At 33.3% G+C, this 10,490-nt stretch overlaps 1 pseudogene; it reads right to left on the bottom strand.

The window, feature by feature from the left end:
* Positions 1–566: 566 nt before the first annotated feature.
* Positions 567–3,279, bottom strand: LOC131639399 (uncharacterized; annotated as a pseudogene).
* Between the last annotated feature and the right edge of the window lie 7,211 nt (positions 3,280–10,490).

The following is a 10,490-nucleotide window of genomic DNA, read 5'->3' as shown; positions in this document are numbered from 1 at the left end:
CCTCTAATGGATAATAAACTAAGGCCCGAATATTAATAAGAGCCCACTAAATAAAAATACATAAAAACATCAATATAAATTCTAAATTAACTTAAATAATATCATTCTACTCTCTATCATTGTCGCCGGGTTCACTTGAACCTTGTGCTCAAGGTTCTAAAATTAATACCAAAGTGGAGATATTTTTCCTCGATCCCATTGTTTGAATAAAGAAGATATAACTCGCATTATCATATCCAAATCTCCACAGAGATACCACTCTTTTTCAATTCTAAAAAGCATCACAAATTGCTTTTTCTTCCATTTAATCAATTCATCCTTGATCTCAACATATATTTCCTCAACATTCTCCAAGTTTTTCTGTTGTGACCCAATACTAGAAAAATTATGAAGAAAGGAAAACATATTGAAATTGTGGTCAGTAGCCCCAACATTGTTTTCACATTCAGCTATTTTGACCATTGTGCCTCCAAATATGTGAATGGCATCTTCTAATTTATTTATAATAGGTGGGATATAAACATGTGGATTAGCCATGTGAGAAAAATGTATTGATTATCCATGCTCTAAAATAGCATCAATATGCATGGAGGATATTGGGAAAGCAACCCAACCTTGTTTGCTATCTCAATTGTCGTCTCCACAAGTTGCTTGTAGTTTCTTCTATCCAAAGCCATCCTCCTAACCCAAAAGTTTCTGAAAAACTCGGAAAGGATATCGGTTTTAATATACTCAGCTTCCACACTCTTAGTGCTCACACATTGCTTCACCACTTTCAGAATAATTTTCTTCATTTCTTCATCAGGTGACTGAAACTCCCTAATTAAAATAAGCATGACTTCCTTAGTATAATAGTTGGCATATAAGGCTTCCATTAATGGAATGATAAACCTAATTGCCTTAAAAAACGAAGCCATCACCTTACCACGGTGTTGCCGAATACCCTTCCACAGAGGCTTCAACACCGAGTCAAAATTTTCAATACCATAAGGAGCAGCAGCTTACGGAAGAGCGGCAAGTAACAGTGCAATGATTGTCCTTACCTTCTGATTCTTATCACTCAAACCATGCTCTATAATTTCCACAAGAGATCTCAGATGGGGCAACACAGCACAACCAATTAAAATGGCAATCTGCTGAACAATTTTAATCCCAGTGTGCCGAGCTTGCCAAGATTTCTTACTCTGATAAACAACCTTCAAAAAGGGCAACAAAGGAGGAATACCAAGAGTAGATGCAACAACACTAAAAGCTCTAATAGTAATATTCCTAACATATTCATCAATGTTATCTATGTCAGGCCTCATGGTAGCAATCATAGTGCCCAGGCCAGCAGCTTTACTGAGATTAGATATTATTTCCCTCCCCTCAACACGGGCATAGTAGTCTTCATCAATCAAAAGTGGCTCAATAACAACGAGAATCTTATGCACATAAGGGTGGACCTATTCGTCCAATTTATAAAAAAATCTATCAATTACCTTAACCAAAAGATGTCTCTCATGGTCCTCCAAAGTAGGCTGCATAAGCAACGACAGAATTCGATTAAACAAAGGTCCAACACCAAACTCACGAGCCTTATCAGTTAGCTTCCTCAAAGTTGTTTTCCTTTACGGTGGTATACTGTTCTTCCCTATAAGCAAAAGCTTCATAATCTTCCTCTCTTTCTACTTATTTGGAGTCAATTCCTCTTCATTTTCTTCATTCAACAAAGCCCCAAAATACTGATAATCTTCAGGCTTCATGAAAGGAAAACCACCAGGAGCTTCCTTAGGAACATCAAACTACGGACCACGATTCTCTTCAGGAAATTGATAAAGCGGAGTCCTCATAGGCGTCGATGTAGCAAGAAGCTTCCTTGCAGGAGTTCTAATCGGCACATAAGAAGCAGGAAGGTCCAAAACCTTATACCCTTCTTTCAGAAACATGGCATCAAGCTCCTCATTCGTCAAAGGATGAGTCCTCTTTTCAATATCTCTCTTCAATGCTTCTTCTCTCGTCAAAGGATTGTGTATTGTATGGAGGTGTCAGATTTGGTCGGGTTGGATGGAGAGGATGTTGGGGTGGAGTTTTTCTCTCTTGGACAAAATGAGATTGTTGGTGGAAGAGTTTAAAAGGAGTTTGAATGAGTTGGAAGATGAAGATAAGGGATTCGATTTAGTGGTGATTTGGTTTTGGGTGAATTCAGTTCTAAGCTTCTTGTTCGATAGAACCATTCTCAATTTCACTCTTTTTGAATCTAGTTAATCAGTTTCAGGGTTTGTGATTTCGCCAAAAGGGTTTTGAGAAATTTTTTGAAATCTTTTCTTAAAAGAGAGATGAGTCACCTGGAGATACTTATCAAAATCTCTTCTATTTCTAGAATGAGTTTGATATTGATGACAAATTGTGGAAGAGGTGCTTGTTGGTTGGAGTTGTTGATGATAATTATTGTAGTCATATGAATAAGGAGATGCTGAATAGAATGAATATAGGTTAGGATTAGGTGGATGTGGTGAATACCCATGATTTGGATGCAAACTTGGTGATGATGATCCAACATGAGTATAACAAGGTGTAATAAGTTCCCATGGAAATGGAAATGAAGATGTGGTAGGGGATGTAAAAGAATGGTTTGTGGGATAGGTAGGAGGAATACTCCATGGATGATACGAAGGTGTATGATAAGGATAATTCATAGGAGGATTTGAGTACATGGATGAAAGCACCAATTGATAGGAAGTTATTCCTATCAAAGCTATGAACTAGGGTTTTTAAAGGGGAAGAACAATACAAAAACTATCTAAGAGAATTAAAATAAAGATAACTTTTTCATTTCATTGATATCCCTCAATGTCTCATAGAGACTACATATATAATACCTCTAATGGATAATAAACTAAGATCCAAATATTAATAAAAACGCACTAAATAAAAATACATAAAAACATCAATATAAATTCTAAATTAACTTAAATAATATCATGCTACTCTATCAAAAACCAAGGTCCAATATGTGTATTTTACAACTCCGAAAGATCCAACCAAATGGCTCCTTCTCATCAAGTAGGAAGTGCTAGCATAGATGACTTCAATGTATCTCATATCATTCCCAAAAGGAAGTTCCATCACAAAACGATGACTTGAAACAAAAATAACACTAGGTTTAATGTCATTTTTCCTAAGTACCCACAGATTAGGATCTTGCAGGCCTTTATTGTCTGCATAGTTATTAAGATACAAAATTTTCCAATACCTCAAAGGGACATTCTTAATCAAAATCATAGGTTCAGCTACCATGATCTATTCTGCATTATGATTAATCACAAACTTCTTAATGCCCCTTAGATCGGGTGCTATAAGATCTAGCTCCAGCACAGCTAGCTGCATTACTAATATTCTTTTTTTGTTGATTCCTTTGATGATACTAACTATGTAGAAAATAATGATAGTTATAGTAAGACATGGATCTATCTCAAAGGATAGATGATGAAATAATGATTGACCTACAACTATCCTTAAGTCTTACTATTATTTGACCCATTAAGAGATGATGCCTAATCATCAAGCTAGAATTTAAGCAAAAAGGAGTTAGATTAACTCTCATATTTAAGAGTTTTCAATACTTAATTTATTTTAAAATGATGTGCGCATGTTGATGCATCTAAATATCATATTAGTAGGCGCATTAGCTCTTAGGAATGAACCCAGAGATACAATTTTATGTTGTGTCATTGGATTATATCGAGCACAGGACGGTCCCGACCTTTTGGAGGCCCGGGGCAAATAAAAAAATAGACCTCTAATAAAAAATTAATTTTGTATTTGTTTTCAAAATGAAGAAGAATCTCAAAAACAAAATAAAAAATGTGAAATTTTGAGTGTTTCAAACAACAACAAAAATATCAATGTAAATAAGAGTTTCTAACAAAAAATATTAATAAATAAGTTAATTATACAGTAAATTTTTAAATATTTAATTATAATATATAATGGTCTCTAAAATTTATACTAAATGGTCGTTAATGTAAAATTTAATTTAAAATATTGTTATAAATTTCAATTGATTATATACAAATTATTTTAAAATTAAAATTTAAAAAATATTTATTTTTACAAAATAGCTATGTAATTACTAGAGACACATTTAGATTGGGAGAGTTATTGAAATAATGAAGTTGAAATGTTGTAATAAACACAGGCAGTCGAACCACTGATTATAAATACCCAAAACAATGGTTGTTCCGCTAGGCTACAAGCAATTAATTAAACATTATTTTCGCTAAATAATATATATTTTATAACTTCACTATTATAATTTCTTAATCACACCTTCCCAATTTGAGGCCCACCCATTTTCTTGAGGTCCTGGACTGTGAGCCTGCTTACCCTGACCCAGGAAAGGCCTGGGTGAGCACCTCAATTCTCGTGGCTTTAGGGCCTAATTATTGGCACTGCTATTGAGATGTAGTCATGTAGACTTGCTCAGAGAAGGACCCCTAATTTAGGCAATTTTTCTTTACACTCTTGTACATTCTTTTAGATTTGTGATGAAATTTCGAAAATATTCTCTTTTCGTTGATATATATCCGGACGCATCAAATTCTATTTTTTTGCCAAAATTTAATTCAGAAATACATATATGTTATATACCATCAATATGTGTCCGAAAATATCTCCGATTACTAATATAGAAAATATAGAAAATTCACATATAAATACAATTTTATATTAGTCAAGAAAAAGAAACTATAAAACTTTAAAACTATTTGTTATTATTATTATAGAAATGGATGGTAATTAAAACAAATTGTATTTTTAGGCATACATTTTCGAATTAACTTCAGAAAAATTCGGAGAGATGTATCTCCAAACTAAATATTTACAAAAAAAATAGAATTTCGTGCGTCTAGAGATATATTTTTAAAAAAATTCAAAAATATTTTTAAATTTTCAGAAATGCGACCCACACTATAGAAGTAAAATGAGAAATTAGCATAATTATTCATGTTGGGTTTCTTAGGCCCAAACCATTACAAAAACCTGAGAAAGAAGGATGAGGTTCTACATAGTTATCATCAAAAGAATCAATTATCTAACCTCTTTTGATTAAGTTGTTGAAATCTATAATAAGATCATTGAGGATAAATAATGGATCAAATGTTGATTAGCAATGACTCCATCGACGTGAAAAGATAAAATGCTTCATGTTCGAGACTGAGGAATCATAGTAAGACGAATGAGACCCTGGGCTTGGAGAACATAAAAGAACGCAAAAAAGTTGAAGGAAAATATTCACTTCGAATCATAGTATGACGAATATATACTGAGCTTGGAGAACATAAAAGGAACCCAAAAAAGATGGAGGAAAATATTCACTTCAAATAAAATGCCGCTTAGTGATGACGTAACCACCAACTTGTCCATTTGTGTTTCTATTCAAAATCTTAACGTTTAATTATATAAGTTAAGATTTGGGAGCATTTATTAAAGGGACAAAATATTTTTTTAGTAAATAAGATATAAAATATATGTAATTATATTCATTAGTATGTATACCGGCAGGGATTTAAGTAAATAAAATATTTTAGAATTAATTATAGAATTAATTATAATTTAAAAATAAAGTTATAATTATAAACTTATAAATAATTTAAGTAAATAAAATATTTTATATCCTAAAAAGAATAAATGAAAATAAAATTTTCACTATTTATTGTCAGGTATTAATTACAATTCAAATTTTTATTTTATCAATAATATCATATTCAAAAACTTATAATTTTATCTTTGTATTTATTGTCCAGGATTATCATGAATGTAAATTCTAACACCGTAGAAATATGTCAAATAATATATATTGAGTTATTTTTGGATTTAAACTACTAATAAAAAAATAGTTTACATCGTCAACAAATTATTATTTTTAAATGAAAATAATTTACATATTAATTATAAATCAATTTCATAAATCTTACTTATTCATTAAAATTTTAAGAGTGAAGACTCATTTTGGTCCCTCACAAATATTGCACAAATCAAATTAGTCTCTCACTACCACTAGATCAATGTACATTCATGACAAGTAATTCTCATGATTTCTACTGATATTAACAAATTCTGTACATAAATTTTTATCTATGAGATCTCAAACTCCAGTCCTTTCAAGTTAAATGATATTCACTTTACAACTAGACAAATTAATTTCTATTGTTAATAAAGTGACTATCATTTACGACTAAAAAAATCAATTTCTATTGTTAGTAAAGAGACTATTTTTTACAACAAAGACAAATCAATTTCTATTATTAATAAAGTGACTATCATTTACAACTAGACAAATCAACTTGTATTGGTAGTAAAGTGACTATCATTTACAATTAGACAAATCAATTTTTATCGTTAATAAAGTGATTATCATTAACAACTAGACAAATGAATTTCTACGATTAGTAAAGTGACTATCAATAACAAATAAACAAATCAATTTCTATTGTTAGTAAAGTGACTATCATTTACAAATAAACAAATCAATTTCTATTATAGTAAATTCACTGTCATTTAATCTTAAGGGACTTGGGTTTGAGACCCTTTTGGTACAAATTTTGTATTTTTTGTTTTAAACTCAGAATTGTTTAAGATTACTAGAAATCATGGGAATTACTTATCACGGATGTACATTGCCCTAGTAGTAAAGACGTAAAGTTGGTTTAAAGTGCTTGAGTACAACTCCTTATAAGAAACAATTTTGACTTTTTTCTATTATTAATTCATGATTGTTTAAAAATGAAATTAAAAATTAAAAAAAAAATTAGTATTTAAAAAATGAAAAATAAATAAAATCTAACGTGGCATTCCAATTACAGTTTAAAACTATAAAAAAAAATTGTTTGAAAAAAATATTAACAGAAGGACTAATATGGTCCGGTTAAATTTTGTAAGTGATTAAATCAGATCCATTTTATTATGAATGACTAATTTAGGTTGTGAAATTTTTGTGAAGGACTAAAATGGGTCTTCACTCAAATTTTAATATAAAATAAAACTAATTTTCTTAAAATTCAATACAATTGATATATCAGTAACAATTATTTTGATTCGTCGTATTAATTTAAACATTCAACATATGCTCAATTTTTCAAACAAAATCAATTGAAAAAAAATTCATTCAATTAAAACAAATAATTCTTTTCTATCATTACTTCTAAAATTTATTACTTCTAAAATTCAACATATTCTCAAATATTTGGTTATAAAATCATATATAATAATGACTTAAATAAAACAAAATTTAAAAGAATATTTTACAAACAAAATCAATAATATTTTAGAGGCACGAAAAATAATGACTTAAATGTATATCCGTGCGAGACTGTTAGCTGGAGATTTCGATTGTTAAATATACATTTTTCGAAAACGTAAGGTTCGAAAAGAAAATGGCTTTCGATGGCCATTTCCGAAGATGCTATTTATGATGAAGATGCCTAAAATCGAAGCTGAATCGAGATAGGCTGTCTTCAAGACTTAAACGGTTTTCTGAAATACCAAAGTACTGAAACTTGAAGTATTTCGTTGTATTCTCGCAAAGAGCACGTTGCCACGTATCGAAATAGGATTCAGGCGGGAGGTTTTGAATTTCGAATAGTCTGGTTAAACCAACGAGGACAGATGGCGCCCCAGGATTCGAAACACATGCATGTAGGCAACGTGGCATTTCATTAGCATAGGACCGTTAGGGTCGAATTAGTATAAATAAGGGTCTTAGTATCAGGATCTAGGGTGTTCATATTGTACAAATCACTCAAGTATCAAGTGTTAAGAGAAAGAGTTCACTGAGAAATGTACGTATGACACCACACTTTAAATATGTTTGTATTTCTATTTACAGAATCAAAATGTCTTTTAATTTCCTTTACTTTTTCGCCTAGTCTTTCTTTTGATTCAAGTGTCTTTATTTCTTCCGAAAAGTTGTTACATTCTTGCACTTTACATTTCTGAAATTTACATTTCTTTTACATCTTCGTCAAAGTTCTATTTACGTTTATAACTAGTTTATTTTCAGTTGTGTACTTTGTTAGTTTATTTCGCAAGTTATTTATACGTTCATACCATAACCAAGTTTTCGAAGCGAAACAAAAGACCAAAGAATATGAACCAAATTATCTTGAAAGACAACTCTTTGACTATGTTCTAGGCGATCTTGCGAGTAACCAAAGTATATTTATAGTTTGGAGGACTAGCGGTTGTTTACCGGAAATCACCGTAAACAAATTGGCACGCCTAGTGGGACAGTGTCAAAAAGTTTATCATTAATTTGTAGCTTGTTTTTGTTTAGAATATATCAAGACCTTGTATGAACCTTAGGAGCGGTAAATTAACCAACAGTGCGCAGCCGATTCCTAAACGAATGTACAACAATAAAATGGTCAATTCGACCAGTGGAAGGGGAAACCAAGATCCCCCACAAGGCTCAGGAGCAGTAGCAGCAAGTACTACAAATGTTTCGACTTCTATGCCAGAAGCACAGGAGATACCCACTTCGACAGGGTCTGCGGCCATAAGTAGTTCCCAGGCTATGCCCGAAAATACATCGGTGCCAATAGGGACAATGCCAGTCTCTAGTTCGACTGCCGTGCCTCCTTTTATAGGCACAACAAAAATACCACATTTTTTGACAAATTTTGCAAGTCAATTACATACCCCAAGGCCATCAACAGAATTTGGAGTTGGAGACCTTGGTACCCTTATGGAATGCCACCATCATATATGGCAGGATTACAAGGTGCAGGACCTACTTACACTCAACCTGGTACGACGACATTTTCTCCTAACGCCGGTTCAGTAGGTCGAAGTGTACAAAATCCAGGACCATCAGGCCAAATGCCTACCTTAACTACAAATAATCAAGCAGCATTTAGGCACGAGATGGATGCTAGCAATCACAATATGGTGGGTGTCCTTGCTCGAGAAATGGGTTCGTTTTTTTCTCCCTTAATAACAAACATTGCCAGGACTAACAGGATAATGTAGAAACATACCAAAAGATATCTTCACAAATAGGACGTATGGCAGATTTCTTTGGAGCCCCTCAAACGTCTACTAGACGAAGGAATAACCAGGCTACCGTTCGAGAAGACGAACCAATCTTGACATCTGTCCAAGATTTAGTTCAGCCACCTAGGCAAAGACCCGGTGAAAGAAACCAAGTGATAGATTTAGAAAATCAGAACCGAAGGACCAATACTAGTCAACAAGAAGTTCTCGAAGAACAGCCTAGGCTAGTTGTAGTTAATAGGGACCAACATCCAGATGAAGTATTACACAGGGTTAGGAGAGACAATATGGCGACAGAAAATAACCTAACCACCCGGATAGAAAGAATTATGGCCAATAATGGCCTTAATACTGGACTTCGACATCCAAATTACACTTCCCCTATAGCGGAGTATATTCTGCAGACTGAACTACCGAGGGGTACCAAAGTACCCAAATTTAGAAAAATTTTAGGGGATACTAGTGAATCGACTGTGGAACACATAGCCCGATATTTGACAGAGGCTGGTGATTTAGCGGGCAACGAAAATTTGAGAATTAAATATTTCCCTAGTTCGCTAACAAAAAATGCTTTCACATGGTTCACCACCTTACCTCCAAATTCCATAGACGCTTGGGCACACTTGGAGAGGATGTTCCATGAACAATTCTACATGGGACAAACTAAGATTAGTTTGAAAGAGTTGGCTAGCATTAAGAGGAAATTCACGGAGCCCATAGATGACTACTTGAATAGGTTCCATTTGCTGAAATCAAGATGCTTCACAGTTGTTCTGGAACATGAATTAGTCGAAATGGCTGCAGGCGGTTTGGACTATTCAAATAGAAAGAAATTGGATACTCAATATTTGAGAGATATGGTCCAGCTGGCAAATAGAGTTCGACAAGTCGAACGATTGAAAGCTGAAAAGGCCATAGCAAACAAGAATTACAAGAAAGAGAGAGTAGCATATATTGAGGCTGAAGGTGAAACCTTCAAAGATTCATACAGTTTCGAAGAGGTCGAAATAGACTTAGCTGAATTAAAAGAAGCACCCCCATATTCTTGTAAACTGCTCACCCCTTCGAATGAAGGTCGATGTTGATCCCCTTAATGTCGCTGACACCAACTATGCTGAACCAGTCGACATCAATATGGTGGATGTGTCTGAAGCTGACATCGCAGAATGGGAGATGATTTCGACAGGAAAGCAGGCTACTGAGAGCCTAAGCAACAATGTAATCTTTAATACTGATGTTGAAGAGTCATTCGATGTTGATCCCTGTCATACCCCGAAATTTACCCATCTCATTTCATCTGAGGGGTACAAGAGATTATAGGTCCTCCAAAAGTCAACAAGAAATACCTTTTAGGTCAAAGCTCATAACTTGAGCATGGAAGATCCAATCGAGGTGAAAACCAAAAGGAGGTTTTAAAGGACTCACCAGGCTTTCTAAAAAGTCCTGGAACATGGTTA

This window comes from Vicia villosa, unplaced genomic scaffold (genome assembly GCF_029867415.1).
Source record: "Vicia villosa cultivar HV-30 ecotype Madison, WI unplaced genomic scaffold, Vvil1.0 ctg.002616F_1_1, whole genome shotgun sequence".
NCBI lineage: Eukaryota > Viridiplantae > Streptophyta > Magnoliopsida > Fabales > Fabaceae > Vicia > Vicia villosa.
Note: the sequence above shows the minus strand (reverse complement) of the source record. Positions and strands in the feature narration are given on the sequence as shown.